Source organism: Ctenopharyngodon idella, chromosome 16 (assembly GCF_019924925.1).
Source record: "Ctenopharyngodon idella isolate HZGC_01 chromosome 16, HZGC01, whole genome shotgun sequence".
Taxonomy (NCBI): Eukaryota; Metazoa; Chordata; class Actinopteri; order Cypriniformes; family Xenocyprididae; genus Ctenopharyngodon; species Ctenopharyngodon idella.
In genome coordinates, this window is record NC_067235.1 from 4,598,616 (window position 1) to 4,610,235 (window position 11,620).

General features: G+C 36.5%; 1 long non-coding RNA gene across 1 annotated transcript in view; it reads left to right on the plus strand.

Annotated features, from left to right (window-relative positions):
• LOC127497854 (uncharacterized) overlaps nucleotides 1–11,202 on the plus strand; it is a 33,468-nt gene extending 22,266 nt beyond the window's left edge. Inside the window, exons 2-3 of the long non-coding RNA XR_007925672.1 lie at nucleotides 1,676–1,930; nucleotides 9,879–11,202. This is a non-coding gene — a long non-coding RNA (uncharacterized LOC127497854). The remainder of the gene's footprint in view (nucleotides 1–1,675; nucleotides 1,931–9,878) is intronic.
• The last annotated feature ends 418 nt before the right edge of the window (nucleotides 11,203–11,620 follow it).

An 11,620-nucleotide genomic window follows, 5' to 3' on the forward strand; every position in this document is an offset into this window, starting at 1 on the left:
GACTCAGCCGGCGCAGCTTCTCCAGAGCGGCTGCACAAGCTCTGATGACGACAATGCTGTTCCACTGACACCTTTAGTTCCACTAATGCTCACAAATCTGTTTTTATAACAGTAAAAGTTCTTTTTATGTAACCATAATGTTATATTGTGTCATGTTTATCAAAATATTTAAACCCACTTTATTGGTATTTAAATAGTATAGGCTTACGTTGAACTTTATTCTTGTACAGATGGCACTGTATTAAGCAGTACATGAAATATGTTTCAGTTGCTTCATGAAAATGTCAGAAACATCTGTGTATTTAACAAATATTGCATCTAATCCACTTCATCTATGATAAAGTACGCAAACACCACGCGCGTGAAACTACAGGAAGCAGAATGTGTCCAACTTGACAGCTGTTTTCAATTCTGCCCCCAGCTGCAAGCGGCATCTCTTGCCGATCGGTCTGGCAGCACTGCTTCAAATCGAACATACCTGATTCATTCAGGAACAAAGCAAGTCTTTACAAGTGAGTCATTAAATTGTTCATTCAAACCTTGTTTTATTCAGGAATGAAACACCACTATTGTGTCTTGCTCAGATACACCCAACAGTTTGGTTTTGTTGTGGTTTCTTTGGAACTGTTTTTGTTGTCGGAGTAAAAATATAAAAGTAACTGTCAATATTGTCTAAAATGCAAATTACTCAATATTAAAGGCTTAGTTAACCCAAAAATTAAAATAATGTCATTTATTACTCACCCTCATGTCGTTCTATACCTGTAAGACCTTCGTTCATCTTCAGAACACAAATTAAGATATTTTGATTTAAATCCGTCTAACCCTTTAACTTACTATTAACTGAATTAGTGTATAAAAGCATCACACTTACAATCATGCTGTTTTTCTGAATAACTGATATTTGGGAATAAAAGCACTGTTGCTTTTGTGATATTACTGAAATAACTTATAGACTATATTCTAAGTATCTGAACATATATGTAGTATTATTTCACCTTTTTTAACCAGTTTGAGGTATTATGTCTTAAACTGATCATATACAGCATATGCAAAAAGCCACATCAATTAATTGATTCACAAATAGTTGAATACTGAATATGAAAATGTGGCAGCCAACACATTGATTAGATAATGAAAACATGCATACTTCAGATTTCTAGTGACTATGCAGTTCAATAAACCCACACGCCATTTTAAGCTTAAGAGGATATTAGATTCAAACAGTATTAATTCAGAGCAGTTTATTGATAACATGTATGTGCCTCTTAGACTCTTGGACATGTGCAACTGAGCAGATGCAATATATATAATCACAAGCAGTGATAGAGGAGGCCATGTACAGTCTACATCAGTGGTTCTCTATACCATTAATAATAAATAAATAGTTATCTCAACTTTTGGGGGTAAGAAAACTAAAAAAAAAACAACAACAACAAAACAACAAAATATACAATAGTGAGTTTTTACAGTGTACATCTAATATGCGTTCACATCAACACATGATTGATGGAGGTTGAGCTGTTGAGTTGAGGCTTACATTGACCTTCAGCAGCTAGTAGACTAATTGCGCTTGTCTCCCATGGATGTGGCCTTCGTGTGCTGAGATGCATTGTGGGATCAGCGAGAGGAAGGAGAAAGCTTTTATGACATGACGTTCTGTCTTTTTCTGCAGGACACCTTTCCTAAAGCTTCATCCTGTGGAGATTACTGGATGTACCTTGCGTTGTGTCACTTCGTCCCTGCCTTGAACACATCCTGACAACTACGTCGTGAACAAAGATCCGATCTCATAATGGGAAAACGTTCTGCTGTCAAATGCTCATGGTCATTTTGAGGTGCAGGTTGCCCTCGGTGCGATCAGGGTTGATGTCTCCCAGAAGCCTTGGCTGTATTTCCGCAAGCTTCGTGTCAGCTGTACATGGCCAAGGTAAGCTCCTCATTACCCTTGCAGAAAGTTTACAGCTGATTTGTTTTCATGCTCAGAAGAATTGATCAAAATGTTCAGAAAGGTTATTTTACAACAGCATTGTATATTATATGAAGTGTAACTGTCCTCATCATGAAATACTAATGCTAATTTTCACTGTAGTCAATTTTTTTTTTTCACTGTAATTGCAGTTTTTGTCCATTTTGGTGGCATTTTTTTCAGTTCCCATTAATTTTGGGATCCTTCATAAATTTGATAATCAGGACATTTTTCAAGCTTTTAGGATTAGAAAGGGGAGTTTTTACCTCATTTAAATGAATTTTGTAATGATACACCTTCCAGGTTCATTTGTTCAGTCTAGCAGTGTAACACCTCAGCATTTCACCAAACAAAAATAAAATCAAACATAAAATTAGTGCGCATTACATACACTGAAAAAAAAAGAGTAGAAACAATGTCAGTAAGTAAAATTCACAATTTGTTATAAAGAATCAGCAAGTAACACATTACTAAAATTGTACCAAAGACTGAAATTGTATTTTCTTGTAATCTTTGTGTTATTTACAATTTTAGAAAATATTTTGTGTGTGTGTTTGTGGATGTAGCATATGAGAGTCTAGCTGTTGGAAACAATATGTCAAAATATAGTAATAGCAGTAGATTATGCATAATTACAACCCTAAACCAAACCGTAAACTTAACTAACCTAAACATAAGCTAAACCTAAACATAAGTACATTTAGTTAATTAAAATTACTCAGTGCTTATTACAGTGTAACAATGTCACCCTAAAATAAAATATAGCCATTGTTAGAAATATATTAGTATTGTAATTATTGTGCATGCAGTTTTTATGAACCCATATTAATTGAGAGTATATTTGTACTTTTTCACACGGCAGGATTATTAAAATGAAGTAGTGAAGGCAAAAACAAAATGGTAATCAAATACAATATCTGTATAATCATACCTTATATATACACGTTACCCTAAAATTTCTTGATACTGGAAAAATATCCATGGTAATTTGTCATCTATAGCCACATAAAAAGTGTTTAGGGTTAAACATTCACTCCAGTCTTTATCCTAATGCAATTTCATTGTTAACTACTTTATTCCATAAACTCAGAGAAAAGGCATCATCAACCAAATGCTGTGGACCACAAACACCATTGTAGATCAGGCCACGTTTGACACAAAGTTTCATTTCTCATGAGGTCAAAGATTTAGACACTAACAGAACAAAGGAATACATTTTTTTCTTGTTGCCAAATGATTATCGACAGATCATTATTCTGTATGTTTTGCTTAAGGGAATTGGGATTTAAATCTGTTCCTCATCCACATGACACCCTCCAGCCAAAAGTCTAAGTCTTTAAGTGAAAACACGCGCCTGTAGACTCGGAGTGATGTGTTATCTCTTGCCTTTGAAGCCCAGCTGTAGAGCAGACCCTGGCAAGCTGAGGTGAGAGAGAGAACAACGTCAGCAAAGGCCAAAGTGCAGATGCAGACATGGAGGTCAATGAGTTACAACATAAACCCATCAAACTGCCCTCTTAGACAGCCAGTGCCAAAGACTAATATGAGCGTATTACCCACATCATGAAGCCGTGTGGTTGAAAGGCAGTATTAACCGTCAGTGGCCTCTTCAACTTGCGGCCTCTTTCACTCACTCTTCTTCCTAACAGCTCTAATGCCAAAGGCTCACTGTGATGTCCAAGACATGAAATAGATGGGCAGGTTGATGCCAGAGAAGGGCTGGGCGATAGCTAAAGTAGATTAACATAGATATATATAGAGATCAATATAAATGTTTATACAACAGTTCTTTCTGGTTCTCGAATCTGATTTGCTGAGAGGTCTTTCCAGCCATGCGATATTCTACCAATATCGCCACGGGAATGTTTTACCGTTTGAATCACTCTGCTGTCAGCATTCTCACAGCCAGTGTCATGGCGGACGAGCAAACCATCATATTTTTATAGATACTACTCTTATTTTGTTACGGAATGTAGTTTTTTAGGTAAGAAGTTGTTTAGACCTCAGATATGCGATTTATATGTAAACATAGCGCCTATTTGAAAATATGTTTAGACGTTTTCGGAGTTGTGAGCTCCAGGCCGTCAGCGAGCGTTCAGCGCTCATGTATCCGCAGAGAACAGCTTCATCTCGGCCAGTCCTTCGGGAATAAACATGAGGTATAATTCGTTTTGGGTATATCAAACGGGCAATCTTTGGTCTTATTAATCTATTACTTGTTCCAGAGCTAACAGATTTGGCTTAAGGGTTATATTAAGTTTCATAACTTTATATTTACATTGAAATTAAATCCTGTATTAACTAGAGCGCTGCTTTTGTATGTTTGACTGAACTGTTTGAACTGTTTGCTTGTTTATTTCCTATTTTTCTTCTTATACTGCTATACTGGCTATTGTTGTTAATTTAAATATTATTGTTCAATAAATAATATTATATATAAATAACATGTCATATTTTTTGTTATTGAGAGATTCTGTTAGTGATTTCGACTTCAGTGAAAGACATTAATATGCCATTAGATGGCGGCAAAGACTGTCTTTATGAGTGAGTCAGTCAGACGCAAAGACTTTTATATTGAAATGGACTGAAACAAGGAAACAAGGATGTTGTTTTTACTTTAAACAACATCTTACGAGACGCAACTGACAAATGCATTGACTAGCGCAGTCATGGCAATGTCTTAAATGTTAAAAGGACAAAGACAAAGATATCGCTTTCCTCAGTGGACTTATCGCTTTCCTTTTGTGATTATGAATATAAGTTTGAAGAATATCAGCTAGATGCAGGTAATACACTCGCTCAGGCGATCTCTCTCTCATAATACTCTACATATTACAGTGAGTTTCAATGAAGCGACTCATCGTTCCTTCGTTACTAGATCTAAAGTGACGTTTCAGAATTAGTAATGGAGGCTTGGGCTCAACTGTTAAACTGTCAACTTGAGATTTGAATCCGTGGCAGAAGGAAGTAGTTCCTCACAAAAGAGGGTTTTAAAGACACTCCGTTGTTGTTCTTATTTATTTACACACTCGTGCCATCGAACGGTTGTATAAACACAATATCACACTCATAGCTGTGCGATATGGCTGCCGCTTCGTGCCTACAGCCAAATCATAGCCGTGCTGATATACAGCCATATCGCACGACTACAAGTGAGATATTGCTCATATATATAGATTAATGTAAATATTTGCTGTTAAATGCTTCTGAAGGGATTTGGAACAATTGCTTGCAAATAGATTGTTTTGAAGTAATAGTTATTTAAGTCAATTCTGTCATTATTTTCACTGAGCTGTTTTCCTTAATCTGCAGCAAACTTTTTTTTGGTTAAAAATTATCCAAAATCAATTTTTGAGCAAGTACGTAACCAGCCAGTATTCAAAATTATCTCCTTACTTTAGCCCGATTCACAACGGTAAGCTTGTAATAATGTTTTATAATTCGAGTGGTACTGGTGGGTTTTCGCTGGAAATTCAAGCATGTCACCGTTTGTCTTTGCTTCATTACGTCACATCTGTAAACAGAAAGAAGGAGTCCCAGCTAAGTAGGCTATATGGAGGATGCTGCTGGTAGCGGATCATTTATGGCCTTTTCTCACAGCAGCTGGAATAATTAAACTTATCATTTTGAGGGCAGATTGTAATCCAGAAAAGTCCAAATGACAATCATCAGTGACAACTGGAGATTCACCCGTAGTCAAAAGCAAAAGACTTCGGACTGCGGAGTGGCTACAGAAATTGAAATCTACAGCTAACGCTAATACACAGTAAATACACATAGTCACGCAATGCTGATGTTGTTAACATTAACAATTTGAGAACAAAGTATAACAATAATAATAATTTGCATGGTTTGACGTGATTCGAGCTAAGCGATCATTAGATTTAATCACCATTGGCAGCGTGATTTATTGTAGGCTAATTCTTTATTTCTCAGTTGTTCAGAACAAAAGTGGCAGATTTGTTACTTACTTGTTCAGATGACATTTTCCAGTGAAAATTCTTATTTTGGTCATACTTCCAAGATGTAGAATCTGTGATTCCAAAATACAGAATCCACACCGGTGTCGTGACTGACAGCAAACATTAGATTCATGCGTGCTGAGGAGCCGTGCTGATGCACAACCCACGTAAAGACGATAATTCCACAAATAACTGCAATTGCAGGTTTCAAACAGAGATGGCGACAAAGAGGCAAAACTTATGGACTGCAGCTTTAAAATGACGTTTAACAGCTCCAAAAAGTATGAAACAACAGACCTAACAGACTTGGAATATAGTGCAGAAGTCACTATTTTAATGGTGCTTTTATGGTGTTTTTTTTTTTTTTTTTTTTTTTTTTTTTGGAGCTTGACTATTCCTTTATTGCAAGAAAGTTTATAAAAATATATTATATATAAATATTTATATAAATAAATATTGGAATAATGCTGTAATGTTTTTGAAAGAATTTTCTTATGCTCACCAAGGCGGTGAGCATTAGATCAAATATATTATTGAAATATTATTACTAATCTAAAACAACTGTTTTCCATTTTAATATATTTTAAAATGTAATTTATTCCTGCAATAACAGGAAAGCTGAATTTTCAGCATCAGTGTCTTCAATGTCACATGATCCTTCAGAAATTATTATTATTATTATTATTAATGTCATTATTATTATGATTATTATCAATGTTGAATACAGCTGTGTTGTTTCATATTTTTATGGAAACTGTAATACACTACCATACAAAAGTTTGGGGTAAGTTTTTATTTTTTTATTTTTATTTTTTTATAAATAATAATAATAAAATAGATCCACATTTTATTCAGTAAAGATGCATTAAAAGTGACAGTGAATACATTAATAATGTTTCAAAAGAAAAAATGATGCTCTTTTGAACTATCAAAGAATCATGAAAAATGGAAAAAAAACGTCTTGGTTTTAACAAAAATATGAAGCAGCACAACTGTTTTCAACATTTATAATTATAATAAAAACATTATTAATAATTGAGCAGCAACATTAGAATGAATTTGAAAGAAATTTTCCTATCACAGGAGTAAATGACATTTTAAAATATACTAAAATAGAAAAGTTATTTTAAATTGTAATATTTCATAATATTACTGTTTTACTGCCTTGTGAGCATAAAAGACTTTCTTCAAAAACTTTGAAATTGTTTTAAATTATTCTAGGGTCAATTCTAGGGGGTTTTTTTTTCTTTTTTTTTCTCAGCATCACCAATATTTGCTTCAATATTCCAGATCAAATACAGATTAAGCTGTCAGCTGTGGCATGCCTCTGATTACAATAGAATATGATTTTGTTTTGTACCAGTTAAAGCAAAATGAGCAAAAAAGTGTTTGACAATTACAGTAAAATGGAAGTGGGGTAAATGTACAAAATAATAGACTTCTACTGTAAGTCTATTAAAATATATTGAAAAATGTGTATGTATCTCTTCAAGAGTTTTGATCTAGCTCATACACTCAAATCAAACACAAAAGCTTTAAGAACGGCAGATGGAATGCTAATGTATGCTTGCAGCACCAGTAGATGTTTTATGGGCAGGGGAGACCCATTAAAATGATTTCACAGCCTGTGAAAGAAACAAAAGTTTGCACATCCATTTTCCATTTAACTTCATCACTGAGTTCATCATCTGGAGTCTTTCTTACTTCATCGGAGGAAAAAACAACAACTTAACAGAAAAAAAATGAACTCCAGTGAAAATTATGAAGTGTCAATCAAAAACTGGGAGCATAATGTCAATGGAAACAGCATTTTCTTTAGTTGTGTACAGTAAAAAAAAAAGTTATTAGTTTTCTTAGGCGATAGGAAAAAGAAAGCATATTATAGCAAACATTGTTCTCAGTTTCTTTCGAGTGCATCGCTAATATCAGACAGCTGTTTGAGCGCTGGTGTTATGTGTCACTCTTGATCCCTTGCACTAATTGAAAGCACATTTTAGAATCAATGTTCTTAAATCTCTTTTAAGAGCCCTGTTGGTTTATTTTCTTAACATGTAGATGGATGGAAGTATATTTAGGTCTTGCTTATATTCCTGACACAAACTTTCAACATCCATCATTGTAGAAATTGTCATTAAAGGGATAGTTCACCCAAAAAAGAAAATGTGATGTTTATCTGCTTACCCCCAGGGCATCCAAGATGTAGGTGACTTTGTTTCTTCAGTAGAACACAAATGATGATTTTTAACTCCAACTGTTGCAGTCTTTCAGTCATATAATACATTGAAATGGTAACACCATCTATGAGAATTAAAAAAACACACACAACTGCATTGCGCATCTGGTTGGTGAGGTCTGAATGCGCTCTGACAATGGAAGTGATGTCTCGCACTCATTGAAGTATAGGCGCAAGACATCACTTCCGTTGTCAGAGCGCGTTCAGACCTCACCAACCGGATGCGCAAGGCAGTTGGACATAGTGGTGTATTAGAGGTAAAAAATTATATAAATACTGTTTGGTTTCTCAGCACAAACCGATCGTTTCGTGTCTTAGGACACCAATGTGTCGTCACGAACCGCAGGGTTTAATCTGGATTTATTTGTGCGTGTTTTTTTTTTTTTTACTCTTATAGATTGTGTTCCCATTGCCATGCATTATACGACTGACAGACCGCAACGGTTGGAGTTAAAAATCATCATTTGTTTTCTACTGAAGAAACAAAGTCACCAACATCTTGGATGCCCTGGGGGTAAGCAGATAAACATCAAATTTTCATTTTTGGGTAAACTATCTCCTTATGTTCCTTTGCAAGTGTCTGACCAGCTGATTTGATTAGGTTTGCCAGCCATGTTGGAGTCAAATGGCTAAAGTGTACTTAATTTCAACTGATTAGATTATTATAAGTCTAGAATCTATCAGCTTCAGCTTCTAATCCATCTATATACTGTAGTGGCCAAAAGTGATGTCTGGATGGGATATTTGTTTTGTTTTTTGACCCTACATGTTTGATTAAACGATTAAAATATGAGAAAAATATTTCAGATTTTTTTAAATATTTAAAATATGAAGGAAAAACAAAACATTAAACTTGGTTATAGGCAAACATGTATATTTAAAGATTGTAAGCCAATATTTAGCTGTATGTGCTGTTATGAGATACCAGTACCACTGTTGTGTTATATATACATAGTTGTATACATGTATACATACTTAGTTAAGGTATTTATCTGACAAAATTTGGCAAAAAAAGGCAAACGCTACAGGTAGATATAACAGTAAATTATGCATAATTACAAGTAACTAACCCTAAACCAAACCTAACCATAACTCTATAGTAAGTACATGTAGTTAATTAATATTACTCAGTACTTATTTAAGTACAATATAACTACGTCACCTTAAAATAAAGTGTAACTAAAAATGCATAGAAAAACAAAAAGCTCACAAGAAAAAGCATACATTGACTACAAGCAGTTATTAATATTTAATTGGTTTTCTCATTTTTGCATGTGTTCATAACTTCTTTGTATGTCTGTAATGTGTATATTCTGTTATGCTCTGTTTTGGTTTCATTTTTACTCTGTTGGCTCTGTTCCTGTTTGAGTTCCTAGTTAGTTTCCCTGGCTGTTAATTCAATTCCACACGCCTATTCTGTTTCTCTTCCCCATGTATTTAAACCCTTTCACGGTTTGCAGTGTGTGTGTGTGTTCATTACTCACTGCTCCTAATATGTGTGCACTAACTTGGATGGATTAAATGCAGAGGACAAATTCCAAGTATGGGTTACCATTCTTGGCCTTCACGTCATGTCACTTTGCCACTGAGTTTCATTAGTTCAGTGTCCAGTATTGTCTAGGTTATACATGGTTGTGTTTAAGTTTTCTCCTACGATCTCCTGTATGTTCCATGTGGATTTAATAAAAACTTTCTTTTTTCTACTCCTTTGTAGTGCGCTTCACTTCAACCCACCATGACAGAATACTGGACCCTTAATAACGAGTATAAAAAATGGACTTACCAGCCGTCCAGCTGCTCTGCATGGAGCAAGAGCAGCAATCCCTCAAGGTCCACACCAGTGGATTTTTACAACTGGCGTGCTGAAATATCTTTCCGGACCATTCTCTGTGCGTCTTCTTTTATATCAGCCTGAATGAAGAAACGGAAGCATGCCTGCCCGGTGTCAGTCCTCGGGGGAATTTCGCTGCATTTGTGGACTGGGTGCTGGTGAACAATGGATCTACGGAGGACATCACCAGCCCCACTCCGGACTCAAAGCCCAGCCAGTTATCACCCCACTGCACGGACATGACGGCAGAGCCCACCGCAGATGTTAAGCATGAGCCTGTCCACGAGCCAGCGGCAGTAAAGAGGACTGAGCCAACCATCACCCAGGAGCCCGGGCATCATGTCTGTCCAGGTATGTGAGCCGGCAACATCATGTGCCACCGTGAGAGTATTAGTGGTTTACGAGCATTACGGGTAGTAAACTAGTAAAGGGGATCCCCAGCTCTGCCTCCAGCAAGTAATCCTGTCATTCCACCGCGGCCCCTCGAACTGCTGACTCTGCCTTGGCTCTTCTATCCTTCAGCTCCATCCTTACGGCTCCACAGGGCTTCCTCTTCCCTCCAGCTCCGCCTTGGTCAGACATCACTCTGTCTGCGTCACAAACTTACAGGCCTTTAGCTACACTTCGTCCCTTACCCCTTTCAGCTCCGTCGGGCTCCTTTTTCCTTCCGGCTCTGCCTTGGTCCTCATTCCCACTGGCTCCGCCTCAGTCCTCTGGCACCCTGGCTCCACATCAGAGGCTCATCACTGTAGCTCCGCCTCCAGGACCATTGGTGTTGCCTGGTTTCATCTGCTCTCCGTCTTTAACTTGGGCTCTACCAAAATCTAACCAAATCACCACCATGGCTCCTCTCTCCCTCGACTCTGCCGTGGGCCTTGGTCCTGGCTGTGGTCTAGGTCTAGGAGGTAGCATGGCAAACAAACAGGGTCATTAATCAAAATGACCACAAGCTGGATTGAGGAGTTGTTTTTAAGGATTTACCTTTCCAGCCAAGCACATCACTTTTCATTGGATTATCACTTTTGAGAACTTTGTATATACACCGGTGGACACTTGCACATTGGGACTTTCAGCATGCTAGGACTCTTAAGGACTGTTTTATGGAATGGAACCAATGGACTCTATGCTTTTAACAGCCTAAGTTTTCTATTTTTGTGTTGTTTTAAGTTCCACGTGAAAGTTGTAAATACACTATTTATTCACTTTATTTCTGTTGTATGTCTCATCTTTTTAAACACTCCAAACCCTCACACAGTTTAATCTGACCCCATTTTTAATTAATGTAAACTCAACCAATAGGGCTGAACATTACAACAGAATCTCTCACTAAGTCTAAATTTTGGTCACATATTTCTTCAAGAGTTATAGAATGGCAAATATACAGTACAACAGCCCTCGTTTATTATAATGCCTGCTGGATCATATGGCACTGTGTATTCTCAGTGGGGGTGTTTTAATACAGTCTCTTTAGGAAGCCCTTTTAAGCCAGTATAAATTGATTCCGTCAAGGGCCTTGAATTATTGCACAGTTCTGGTTCTAATAGGCAAGGCAAGTTTATTTATAGTGCTCAGCGTAAATGAGTACACCCCCTTTGAAAAGTAACATTTTAAACAATATCTCAATG